This window comes from Coregonus lavaretus (genome assembly GCF_964263955.1).
Source record: "Coregonus lavaretus genome assembly, chromosome: 37".
In the NCBI taxonomy this organism is placed as follows: Eukaryota; Metazoa; Chordata; class Actinopteri; order Salmoniformes; family Salmonidae; genus Coregonus; species Coregonus lavaretus.
The window spans coordinates 5,755,865-5,769,162 of NC_140024.1; the positions used below are offsets into that span (position 1 = coordinate 5,755,865).

The 13,298-nt window shown below is 42.7% G+C and overlaps 1 long non-coding RNA gene across 1 annotated transcript; it reads right to left on the bottom strand.

Moving 5' to 3' along the window:
* Positions 1 to 4,321: 4,321 nt before the first annotated feature.
* Positions 4,322 to 10,465, bottom strand: LOC311111446. Its single transcript, XR_014610772.1, has 3 exons — positions 10,025 to 10,465; positions 4,561 to 4,629; positions 4,322 to 4,462 (listed from the first exon to the last, which is right to left on the bottom strand). It is a non-coding gene; the product is annotated as an uncharacterized lncRNA (long non-coding RNA).
* Positions 10,466 to 13,298: the final 2,833 nt, after the last annotated feature.

Here is a 13,298-nt window from a genome sequence, read left to right on the forward strand (position 1 = left end):
GGCACATTTGCTATTTAACGCAACAGTTGTGACAAAACTATCCGTAGAGTTGAAAATGCAACGGGAAAACATTGAACTTGATATTTTTTTCCCGGTACATGTAAACGTAAGCGAAAAAGTACATTGTGTGCTCTTCGTCATCACGCACTGATTTTAAGCCGCAACAAGTCAATTTGGTGGTAAACACTACTGGTAGTAAAATACGCATATTTTCTTTATGCGGATTCTAGAATATTCGCATTAAAATGTGTTCCAATTGGATGGAAACCTAGCTACTGTTAAATGGAAAATGTTACACGCATAATTTCTTTAGAATACCCTTGGTGAGTATTGCAAGACCTCAGTCAGACAGAGTTAGTGTGACATAGCTATTCGTGTGATAAGCTGCTTGTTTACATTCACACAGGACTGGTATTAACAGATCATCATGGATGGACTGCTTGGGTTGAAGAGGCAGAGAAGAGGCTCATTGTGTGGGAGACAGTTTTTAGACATTCAACATCCCTGAACTTTCTGCTGGCAAGGAGAGGAGGGGCAGTGCTGTCAGGCGGCAGTGGAATGTACGCTAGCAGGAGAGGCATTTCCCACAAACACGCCAAAACAGGAATCTCTATGAGAGGCTCACTTCAGCAAGGCCTGCTAATTGAAAAGTAAATATCTCTGACCCATCTCAGAGTGGAAAAGTTAGGTGGTTTGGGGATGCAGCATGACAACAGGGATTGAGGCCCGGGGTAAAGTAATGTAACCCCTGAACGATGAGTGAAAACAAGCAGATCGTAGGGCGGGTAAAGGAGGGGTCAACCACCACTAATCTCCATTCAATGACCAGTTGACGGCATAAGTAAGACATTTCAGCAGCTTGAGTATCTAGGTCACATTGGACTCAACATACTGATACAGATTTAGTCTCTGGAGGGGCCAAAGGCTCGGATTCTATAGATACTAATATGTAATGTTTTTCTACAGATGCCATACATGTATGGCATTTAGGGTTATTAGTGTCCTTTACCAGAACATGAGGGGGAAATCGAACAGATGGCTTTTCCATATTGATATATCAAAATGACAAGGATAAGCGCAGAAAGCAGAGCAGCCACCTATAGAGTACACACAATTCATCCTACCGAAGATTAAGTCAGTAAACATGACAGGCTGCAGAATCACACACTCTGGTATCTGGGTCTTTTTGCATGTAGCCTTTACTCAGAGATTACATCCTCAATCTTCAGCATTTTTTTTAACCCTATAAAATCCCCCCGACCTCCCCCCCAAAAATGTAATGTTGAAAAACAAAACATTACTCTAAAAGAATTAATGAAATTCAATAGGTCCTTGCCTGACTGTTCCTTTTCTATTTATATTGTCTAACAAAAACCTTGAAAGCAACCTTTCTATATTGAGGATCATAAAGAGTTTTCCTAAATGCTGAGGAAAACAAAGTATATGACAAGCATTAAGGAAGACCCCTGACACTTGAAAGCACATAACCACCATGTGTGAGCTGAGCAACAAACTTCAGAGGCAACAGACCATGTGCTGCAGGCCTTCATTTGGACATCATCCCTGTGTCAGAGGATGTTTACGTTCCACCGGTCACCGACTTTGTTTAGGCAGCATGCTCAGTTCATCCAGATCACTTAGCAGAACTGGAATTTGTGTGTTTAAATCTCTGGGAGATGAAATCCTCTGCAGGGGAATGGCTGACAGGGATGGCTGACAGAAGACAGCAGGTCCTGTGTAGCAGTCAGAGGGATTTGGGTCGAACATTGCTGAACCCTTAATGGAAAAGGGCACTAGTCGTCTCAAGTCAGAGCTGGAAACAAGTATTTATGGGCCAGTAGGCCAAGGACTGAACAGCATAGAGGGAAATTGGATACCAAATGGCAGCACATTCTGAACCCATTATGGGAGCTTTCACCCCTCCGCCCCCTTCACACTTAGATGTGGCTTTGAGAACAACTTGTAGCATGTGGAACTGGTTTACTTACATTGCTTAGACACACAAACATTCCAGCTAGATTCATAAATGACAAAACCTAGAGATAGAAACACTAGCTGGAGAGATTAAGTTATACTGTACTTGTACAGAACTAAAAACGTCTCCTCGGGATGCTATCCATGCTGACAGAGTAAGAGAATGAACATTGGCTCCTGTTTTCTTCCAACATTGGGTCATATTAAGGAGAAGCTAAGAGCTCATAAACCACACTGGAAACTTGTAGTCATTAATCTGATTAATGTATACAAGCAGCATGTGCAGCTATTATTTTCACTGAAAGCACAGTTCAAAGTCTGAGCAAGCATAGAATCCTCTGGAAATAATTTCCTTGTTAGATTTCTGCAACATAGTGCATTCGTAAAGTATTCAGACCCCTTCACTTTTTCCACGTTGTTACGTTACAGCCTTATTCTAAAATTGATTTAATAGTTTTTTTCCCTCCTCATCAATCTACACACAATACCCCATAATGACAAAGCAAAAACATGTAGAAATTTTTTGCAAAAAAAACTGAAGCATTCAAACCCTTTACTCTATTGAAGCACCTTTGGCAGCGACTACAGCCCTCGGGTCTTCTTGGGTATGACACTACAAGCTTGGCACACCTGTATTTGGGGAGTTTCTCCCATTCTTCTCTGCAGATCCTCTCAAGCTCTGTCAGGTTGGATGGGGAGTGTCGCTGCACAGCTATTTTCAGGTCTCTCCAGAGATGTTTGATCGGGTTCAAGTCCGGGCTCTGGCTGGGCCACTCAAGGACATTCCGAGACTTGTCCCGAAGCCACTCCGTTGTCTTGGCTGTGTGCTTAGGGTCGTTACCCTGTTGGAAGGTGAACATTCACCCCAGTCTGAGGTCCTGAGTGCTCTGGAGCAGGTTTTCATCAAGGATCTCTGTACTTTGCTCTGTTCCCTTGATCCTGACAAGTCTCCCAGTCCATGACGCTGATAAACATCCCCACAGCATGATGCTGCCACCATGTTTCAACGTAGGGATGGTGCCAGGTTTCCTCCAGACGTGACGCTTGGTATTCAGGCCAAAGAGTTCAACCTTGGTTTCATCATACCAGAGAATCTTGTTTCTCATGGTCTTAAAGTGCTTCAGGTGCCATTTGGCAAACTCCAAGCGGGCTGTCATGTGCCTTTTACTGAGGAGTGGCTTCCCTCTGGCCACCACCATAAAGGCCTGATTGGTGGAGTGCTGCAGAGATGGTTGTCATTCTGGAAGGTTCTCCCATCTCCAGAGGAACACCGGAGCTCTGTCAGAGTGACCATCAGGTTCTTGGTCACCTCCCTGACCAAGGCCCTTCTCCCCCGATTGCTCAGTTTGGCCTGGCGGCCAGCTCTAGGAAGAGTCTTGGTGGTTCCAAACTTCTTCCATTTAAGAAAGATGGAGGCCACTGTTCTTGGGGACCTTCAATGCTGCAGAATTGTTTTGGTGTTCTTCCCCAGATCTGTGCCTCGACAATCCTGTCTCTGAGCTCTATGGACAATTCCTTCGACCTCATAGCTTGGTTTTTGCTTTGACGGGCACTGTCAACAGTGGGACCTTATATAATATGCCATTTAGCAGACGCTTTTATCCAAAGCGACTTACAGTCTTATATAGACACGTGTGTGCCTTTCAAAATCATGTCCAATCAAGTTGAGAAACATCTCAAGGATGATCAATGGAAACCGTATACACCGAAGCTCAATTTCAAGTCTCATAGCAAAAGGGTCTGAACACTAATGTAAATAAGATAATTCTGTTTTTTTATTTGTAATACATTTGCACACATTTCTAAAAACCTGTTTTCGCTTTGTCATTATGGGTTATTGTGTGTAGATTAATGAGGAACATTTGTTATTTAAGGCTGTAACTTAACAAAAATGTGGAAAAGTCAAGGGGTCTGAATACTAAATATAGAGCAGTCCTGCACTGAAGAACAAGGTGATACTCCCACAGAGTTTCACAAACCAAACCAAACAATTGTGTTGCTACAACATGGAATATATGTTTACACCGCAAAGGAAACACTAGAGTGCTGCATACTATTGAAGCCTTACATTTATAGCATGTAAGAACTCACCAGAGAATATTACTAATTGATTGCTATCGATAGTGACTGAGTAACACCTGTTTTGCGAAGAAAGACTTCACACATTGTAATTATCGGATTAAGAGGCCAGGCGTTCTTGTGTGAATCACTGTATAGATGAGGACTAACCGATGGAGATGACATCATATACCTCAGAAATGGGGAAACAGTCTACCCCAAAGGTCAGACAGAATACCAAATCCAAAAATATTCAGTCAGACCAAAATGTAGCACATAGGGCAAAAAAAGATTTAAAACATAAAAATGCATTATCCACAAATTGCATAGGAGTGGAACCCGAAGAGGACTTACCCAAGATTAAATGAAATGAGATGGGATGAGGTCAAAGATTATGTCCCTGTCGAGGAACTTGGCTTTCTCTGCGGCACTGGAAGAGAGAGGCAGTGTGTGAGATCTAACTGAGGATAACAGGGAGAGATAGAGTATAGAGGAGCACAGCATGAGCAGTAGAGGAGAACCACTCACGGTCAGAGCATGACTGAGGCTGGCAGTCAGATGGTTATAATAAGTCCTGGCTCCAAAAGGTGGCAGATTCTGAATTAGAGAGTGAAATACCACACACAGAAGCATTAGAAAACCAGTCATGGGTGTGCTGGAAAACTACGCAGTGTGATGGTCTTGGAAGAGACCCTCCAACTATGTAAGGTCAGGATCACAAACACATCTAAAATAACCTGCTAAGAATCAAATAAGATAAAGAATCAGTTTGAACGCCAAATAAATGTTGGAACTTCAGCCCCAATGTTATGTTTCCAACCCTGGGCTGGAGGGCTTAAACAAGGTTACTTACAGGTGCGGTCAAATATATTGGCACCCTTGCACTTTAAAATGGAGCAGAATGTTCGGTTCTCTTTTCAAAACTTGTTGAATGGCTATTTTTACCCTGTACGCACCTGCAACTTACCAGCGGTGAAAAACTATAGAAACGAGAATCACTTGCTTTCAACCAAATTGATTTTGAATAATTTAGTCCAGGCCTTTTTGATCTTTGAAGTGAAAGATCTTACATTTCATTACATTTTTTGGTCCTTTGCTGTTGTAAATCAAACAAATACACGTGTGAACACCAAACATTTTCTCAATTTCAACCAAGGGTTGGAACAGAAATTATTGTAATAACACAACAACTGATGGCAGTAGTAACTACTGTAGCTAACTAACCAGCTAGCTAGCAAGCAACACTAAAGGGATAGCAAACGGGTTAGCATAACTATGCTAAACAAAAAAATAGTTTTTCTAAATATTAGCTAGCTGGTTAGCATTTATGAAGCCAGCAAACACGGTCCTCACACGCTAGGAACGTATTTCCGCCAAAGTTGTAATGAAAAGGTGCCTCTCGGTCCCAAAACAGTTTTCTGGAGACTTGAGGGAGAAGTGCTGATTAGGGCTGTTGCGGTGACCGTATTACCGCCACACCAGCGGTCATGAGACATGAAGGCAGTCAAATTCCACGTGACCATTTAGTCACGGTAATTATGCTTCTCCAAGCTCTGATGCTGCTGATGGTCATTAGTAGCCTACCAAACTTGCCAACTGCCTAGTACTCAGCACTCTATTTTCCCTCTAATCACTCTGAAATCAATGCAAATGTAAAAAAAAGAAATCTAATCAAACACATGAGAGCCCATGAGCTCATGTTGTGCAACATTTCTATAGGCTATGCAATTGCGTGAGAAAACAGAGCGATGGCCTCTATTCAAAATATGTTTGTTTCCATCAGCTTTCTATAGGCTAGGCCTACTATATTTATTTCTCAACTTTCCTAATATTAAGCAAATTGCTTAGCTTTACAACAGGAGTATAGCCTACCTGGCTGGCATGAAAATGAACCACAGGAAAAGCGTCCTCCATTCACTATTTAAGTGCATAGATTACATGTATTTTGTCCCGCTGCCCCGGTTGAGACAGGTGCATGATAAATGGTCCATTCTAAATCAAAAAAATTTCATACATATTATTTAGTATATGTAAATACAAGATTAAATCAAGAATAGTCTAATGGGTGACAATATAAGCCTATCACTATTGATATATTATCACTTGTGAATTATGCCCAGCTTAAGGCAAAAAACAATGCCTTGCTTTTTGCGACTTTTTCTAAATCATAGTCGCACACCTCATGTAGCCTAGCCCATAGGCCTATATGTTTTGATAATGTTTGTATCACAACTAAAGTGGCTAAATAACTTCTTAAAATTAAGCACATCAATCTGCTTTACAAGGGGTGTAGAGCCTAACTAGCATACATAAGCAGCGCGTGAGTTTCAAGTTTGGGGAAGATCATTTATCATAATAAAATTGCACCTTTATAATAAAAGCATTACATGCATAATTGCATTTGCACTAAATGTAACATTTGTGCTTATAGCCTACTGCCATGTGCACATTTATAATGTGAAGAAATAGCCTAATAGTTTATCAACATTTAAAGCTAAACTTTCTGATCTGTTGCGTCAGCCACATTGCGTAAAAACGTTTTTTTTTAATGCTAGTGGTTGTATTAATTAGGGATCTATCGCATCCCACAACTGTCCCAGACTGTGTTTGGAATATTTATTTCTCGCTCAGAATAGGTCAACTTTTGTACTATGGGGGACAGTAGATTGACATAGGCTTTTGCTCTTCGTTAGGCCTACTCATCTTGTTGGCTGACGAAAAGTAAAATGTGGACAGTTCTTCCAATATTTTCAATATGCACCTCAGAATTGGATAAGGACGCGCGCAGTTGTCCCCGATGTGTCTGTCTTCACTTGTAGCCTGTGAGAAAGACCCGATCACGTGATGGAGAGCCATGTGAATGAGAGGTGCTTTGGAGCGCGCAGCACTCAGGGAGAAGGGCACAATGCAGCACTCCGGGCCAAGGGCACAATGGCCACTAAAGGCATGGATTGTTTTAGGGTGCATTACAGCCACACAAAGGGGATGCCGCCGTGAAATTTGAGGCATTATCAAGTGCTTGTCAAATTGTGAATGAGAGACTGATAAAGTGTGTACAGCCTGCGCAAAAAACAAAGCAGAGCTCAAGCCTTTCAAGCGACTTTCTTCAATTCATTAGTCACATCAAGCAGCCTTACAATGTATTACAAATCAAAACATATAGCCCAACGTTTGTAGAACAACTAGTTACATTAATAACTCTAAATTAAGCATATAGGAACATCTGTTTCTTTGTTAACAGCTCAACACAATAGCGGCATGTGGGCACTCCCTCAAATCGTTTGGAGAAAATATCCTTTCTATTTTATTCAGCTTTGTTCAATTGTATTCTTCGTACTATAGAATAATGCCACGGAAATCTAACTAAATCTTGTCTGCTAAATGACCTAGTGTAACCCACAACCAGATCAGGACAACTCAGTGTGCCAGTCTGTTCTACTGAAATAGACTACATTTTCTTCATATCATGTTTCTTTAGACCTGTCTAAAATAATGTATTTATTATGAAGGTGTAGGCTATATTACATGGATTCACAGACTTTTTAAAACGCAGATGTTCCAAAAGTTCTGCATCAGTGGCTTGTAGGCTGTGTGTGGAAGCCAGGAGATGCTAAATGTGTTTGTTAATTAACGGTCAATTACCGTGAGACAGAGTTATTTGCTTGACAAATCACCGGCTGATGAAATTTAGTGAGCGCCATAGCCCTGATGGGCAGGACAGATTTGGGAAAACCCTGTGGATTGGACAGTGGTGCAAAGTGTTCTCTACTGTCACCAACAGATACAGGAATAGTTACATAAATGAATGTTGTGTATACAGCTCCTGAGGTGAATCTCATGCTCTTAGTTTTTTCCAAGTTGAACTTGAATATAAGATTAATTGTTTAAAAGATTAAAGAATATTTAGTGATCGGTCGATTGCAGTTGCACACGCAAGAATATAACTCAAATGCCACCTCAATTCTAAAGTGAGACATCCAGAAATCAAGCCCAATGGTTTTTCACTGCTGCAAAACTTCCATGAAGCGCTTACCCCAGTAAAAGGATCCACTGTTTGGCCACAGCTCAGCCCCATGTACCCTACCCTGGAGGGCCAAGTGAGCCTCAAATCCCAGAATTGGTCATGTGAAACAAAGACGTGTTTGTTCCACAACCAATGTCAAATAATAACTACTTAGAACAAAGGATTTTTTTTTAAAGAATACTGTTGTCTGCACTGTGCTAAAATCTGAGGTGTCAATAATCAATACAGGTCATCTTCAACAACAATGAAAAAAGAAGAAAACCAGCAGTAGTGAAGCCGTCAAGGACTGGAGTTGAATATCTCTGTACTTTAGATTATTCTCTCTTACCATCCTTGAAACTAATGTAGGAAGGAGTGAAAAGCAATGTCAACTATCAATGGACAGAGCACAGTTAGTACTAGCCTACACAAAACAAGCCTAAGGAAAGGCCGACTCAGCCTTATTTTAGTTACTTGCAGACGGCCTGAATCTCTCATTTCTAAATCACAGTTCTCATGGGGCAGGATATTCTCAATGCCAGCTCTACAGGCTCAAGATAGAATAACAGCAGGAAGGGTTATTTAAGCAATGAGAAAGCTTGGCAGCAAGTGTGAGACCACAATAGGCTACATTATAGACACACAGGGTCTAATGCAGTGTGCCTTAAAGTTAGGCAAGGGCATTGTCTCAAGGTGATGTGTCATACATGACCCCGTGTAGCTCAGTTGGTAGAGCATGGCGCTTGCAACGCCAGGGTTGTGGGTTCAATTAGCCAGTATGAAAAAAGTATGAAAAATGTATGCACTCACTAACTGTCAGTCCTCTGGATAAGAGCGTCTGCTAAATGACTAAAATGTAATACATTAACATAGTGTACCAAGTACAGGCCAGTGATTCCCAAACCAATCCTTGGAGAATGGCTGGGGGTCCCAGGAGAAACATATAGGCTACACTGCAATAAATGAGAACAGAACCAGATCCAATTCTGTTGCATAAAGAAAGCAGTTTTGCTAAACAATAACTAGCACAAGTATCAGACTAGCCATACTCTGACTAAGCAAGATATTATTTACTTATTCAAAGTATACTAGGAACAGGCATATCAGTGGTCATGCTTAATGGCCCTGAAAATCTATTCCTATGAAATTACACTTGCTTTTAAAAAGGGTGGGGTTGTTCTCATAGGATAGATTGGGGAACCTCCCATTGAAGAAATGCATCTTCCAATGGCTTATTACAACATTGAAATGCATCTTCAATGGGAGGTTCCCCAATCCATCCTTTGTGTAACTTAGCCTATAGGTATTGGATCTTGCCAGTTGTTCTGGTCAACAATACAACTAATAGCCATACTGTTGAAAAATTGTAAAGTGGTTATCCCACTGGCTATAGGGTGAATGCACCAATTTGTAAGTCGCTTTGGATAAGAGCGTCTGCTAAATGACGTAAATGTAAATGTTGATCTATTGAAAAAGATTGACAGACAACGCATTTGTTCAGTTGGCCTTAACGTTTATTCATCTCAGTTTCACACAAACCTTCAAGTCTTCAATGTTTGCCAACATAGTTTACTGTCGGATAGCATTAGCCTAATAGATTATATCCATTGAAGAGTGCAGCCAACAGTAGCCCAAGGATAAATGGATTGTTCCACGGCCTTGTCTACCCACCCAAATACACATTAGAGAGTATTTAAATCACGTGAATCCAAACAATTAAATAATGTGCCAAGAGATAGTCACCCATCAACATAAATCACCATGTATGTTTGATCTTACATTCATGGAGTCGGTAGGCTAAACCATAGGCGTAAGTACGGTTTAGCCTACCCTGGCTGTTTTCTAGGTCATTATCGACACAATGTAACTCCTGTTCACCGCAACAATGGAACAAACGCAAACACGAATGAAGTTGTTACAAAACTGTAACCATTTGGCGACTATAATGGAACAGAACTACCTTTTCCATCCAGTTTGCGACAAACATACCTGTTGCAGCTTAAAATCCTTCGTCACTCCGCGCTCGAGGAGCCTACCAACACCCGAGCGAAAATTCCCAAAGCAATCCCTTGATCAAACCAAATAGGCGAAAGACGCAAAAAGTAGTCTTCTCTTCATACCCGACAGTGAATCAACAATTTCGCTCAAAAACTTTCTCGAAGACAGCGAAGGCCATCGTAGATAGCACTCTGCCATTGCAACGAAGTTATAATTATTCGATTTCCTGCCCCTTCAAATTCACGAGGTAGGCCTAATATCATCGGCGGTAAATTGGTTAAATGTACTTTAGTCAGAAACAGTGCAACAAAAGCCCCAAAACGTGTGTTATCCGACGGGCAGGTAGGTACAAAGGCAATCCTCCTGGTTGTTCTGGAGAGGTCTCCAGCGCTGTGTAATCAGATGCTGTGGCGAACCACAATATCCATTCATCCAATTACAGGCGGTAACCCTTTACTGACTAGAGACGTGTCTCTAGCTCACGGTGAAACTTATGGTCAGGCCATGTGAATCAAACCTTTTTAATTAATTATCACTCAACACATAGGCTACAACTCTACTTGACATAACATAATTGTCTGTGGAATTAATAGATTTGATTGATTTATGCCAAACACTTGTTGCTTGGTCCACTGCCTTATTCAATTGCTGGTGAACAGCACCATCTCTAGGTCATCAGGTAAATCACACAATATTAGTATTTTGTCTGGATCCTGTTGAAAGTAGACTACTGTAGCCTATTGACAATACTTTTTAAAAAAATACAATCATCTTCAACAAACCACGGCTAATAGTGTGAGATGATTTGAGGTTGGATGTGATCAATGAGTAAGGAAAAACAAATGCATGATATTGACCTAAACTGTAGGCTACATACAGTAGAACTATTATTCGACCTCACTCTTTTGGAAATCTGCTGAAGAGTGCTGTTGTATGTTCCTCTCTTCTGACATAATGCTTCATTCACCTCGAGGGACTTTGAGGAGTCATTAAGGTATTACATGCAGGTATCGTTGGCTGTAGTGATAAATAATGTTAGAGCAGAGAGACTATTATAGAAACACCACTCCCACTCATGGACTCCCACACCTCTAAATCTGACAGACCTGCTCACCTACAGTTGCTGGGGGACATTAAAAGGCACACTCAACCATGTGTCTCTCATATAACTTCTCAGAAATAATAACTTCTATCAGATGGATCTGAGAAGTTATATGAGAGACACATGGTTGAGTGGGCCTTCAAGGTCCCCCAGCAACCTGATCCACCACCATGGCCTACAGAGGAAGAAAGAGCAGCCAGAGAAAGAACAAGTAGTAGACCTCCTGGACAAGATGAGTGAGCTCAAAGTCATGAGGGATCAGGCTACTTCCGCTGCTGCTAAGCAGAGCAGACCAGCATCAGTAGTCAAGACTCCAGGCCACCCTCCAAGAGAGGCAACACCTTCGCCGTGTCCCAGAGAGTCAAGTTACCACCCTGATGGGGACTATCGCCAACCTCCTCACCAGGCCAGTGCTGCACCTTCACAGCGCTACGTTGGTGCAGTGACCCGGCAGTCTTTTCCTCCTAGGGCTCACCCTCATGCAGCAGCCTATGAGCCACGAAGAGCCGCCACCAGGTCGCCGACCAGGTCAGCTTCCATGGATACCTAGGCCAGACCCTCAACCCCATCCGCAGCAGCAGTGCAGACCTACAGAGAGCCTAGGTCAACCATCCCTAGCTTCAACAGCCGAGACCCAAGTGAGTTTGCTCACCTGAAGATCGCACCTGAAGATCACTTAGTTAGAAGAAGCCTGCCTAGTGGCAGATTCATACCTCAACTCCCCCATGCCTTACTCACACCATGGCAGCCCTGAACGAGAAGTTTGGACAGCCAGTCATGGACTCTACCGATGTATGCCGTGGAGATAAAGCTGCCTTCGAGAAGTTCGCACTACAGGTCCAGTCCTTAGTGGGCATGCTCCGGCACTGGGTCCAGATGGCGACATAGAGCTGATGTGTGGGTCTCATGTGGCATGCCTACTCAGCAACCTACCACCTGAGATGAGGTCAGACCTCCGCCGTCGCATGTTTCATCAGCCAGGTACCACATACACCTTACTCGAGTTCTCAGAGTGGTTACAGTATGAGTCCTGGTGTCAAGAATATGATGGCCAGTCATCAAGCAAAGGGGATAAGGACAGGCTTGGGCAGAAGTCAGCCTCCTTTACAGAGCTAAAGACAACCAGGAGAGTGGCCACTGCCTCAGCATTCAACAGTTTGGCTGCCGACAAGAAGAAAAGGCAAGGCGAAGCCATACCGTCCTTTTTGCAACAACCCTGAGCACCATCTCAACCAGTGCTCAGCCATCCAGACGCTCACCAAGGAGAAAGTAACAAAGTGGATCAAGACCAACAAGAAGTGCTGGCGTTGTGGAAGGGACCATCAGGCGTCCCAGTGCACCCTCAAGAAGCCCTGCGGTCTCTGCCAAGGAACACATCTACAAGTCCTTCACGAGGTCAATGCAAGAACCCCCAAAGAGGCACCAAAAGAGGAGAGCTGAGTTGCTCCTAAGCGACTACATTCCATGCCAAGACTGGAGCTCTGTGCAGCAGTCACTGGAGCCCAGCTTGCCAAGCTGCTAGAGAAAGAGCTTACCTTGAAAATCGACCAGACCACCCTGTGGACAGATTCCACAACCGTGCTGATGTGGCTGCAGTCGGAATCCTGCCGCTTTAAAGTTTTTGTAGGAACCCGGGTGGCCGAGATTAATACCTCCGTGCATGGCGCTATGTGGATTTGGCGAGGAATCCCGCAGATGACATCACAAGAGGCAAGACTCAAAGACCTTGTGGAGCCCAACAGATGGAGCCAAAGACCACCGTTTGGGAAAGTTTGGGAAAGAGAGATTCGCTCCATTAAGACTGTCCTCTACACTACAGTGGGTGCCCAGTCAGTGACCGAAGAAGTACTCAGAACTGTCCTCATTGAAGTGGAGAGTATCCTGAATTTGAAGCCCTTGGGCTACGTTTCCTCCAGTATCGCAGACCTGGAACCCATGTTGCCTTTTCAGCACCAATTGGTAGCTTTAAAAATCTGATATTGTCTATTATTTAGGGTTAGTAAAGTATTTATGAATAATAAATAAAAAACGTTTGGAGAGCTTTTATGCACAAAATATATTGGTGAATCAAAAATAGTGTTTTGATTCATCCTGAAAGTTGCCATATTCAGTTGATCAATCCATGAAATATTGGTAGGTGAGAAAAGTGTATAATAGGGGTTG